We start from the raw sequence: 555 nt of genomic DNA on the forward strand, positions 1-555 counted from the left end.
TGTCACTGACCCCACGCCAGTCATCAGCACGTTGGTGCCAGCCAGGACTAAAGCATGCCACACAGTTACCTTGGCCAGAGCCAGCTCCTCTCCATCCACCAGCTTCTGTGCAGAGACCAGGTTCTCTGCAGCCAATTTGTGCCTGCAGTGCTCTGCAACAAGAAGCAGGATTCCCAGTCGCGCAGGATTCCCAGTCACGCAGGAGCTGCTGGGCACGCTGCCTGCCCGTGGCACGGGGCCATCCCCGAGGTGACACTCAGGGGCAGGGGGGCACTGTGATCTATCCCCAAGCACAAGGGGCCAAGGGCAGGCTGGGCTCTGGAGCTGAGGACCCCAGTGTTCAGCCTTGGCCGTTAGCGCTGACTGGCTTTTATTACCCTCCCTGGAACTCCACTCTAAATCTCAGCCCCCCACCTTGGCATCTCTCCCCCACCACCAGCACAGAGTCCCACCTCTGGAGGGTGGGGTACAAGGTGGGTTGTGATGTCTCCCCTCCAGAAAAGGCTGAGCAAAAGCGTGAGGTACTTTCAATTTCCCCTCCCGGGATTCCTGCTC

The sequence above is a fragment of the Pipra filicauda genome, unplaced genomic scaffold (assembly GCF_003945595.2).
Source record: "Pipra filicauda isolate LSUMZ 115617 unplaced genomic scaffold, ASM394559v2 scaffold352_size854550_pilon, whole genome shotgun sequence".
NCBI lineage: Eukaryota > Metazoa > Chordata > Aves > Passeriformes > Pipridae > Pipra > Pipra filicauda.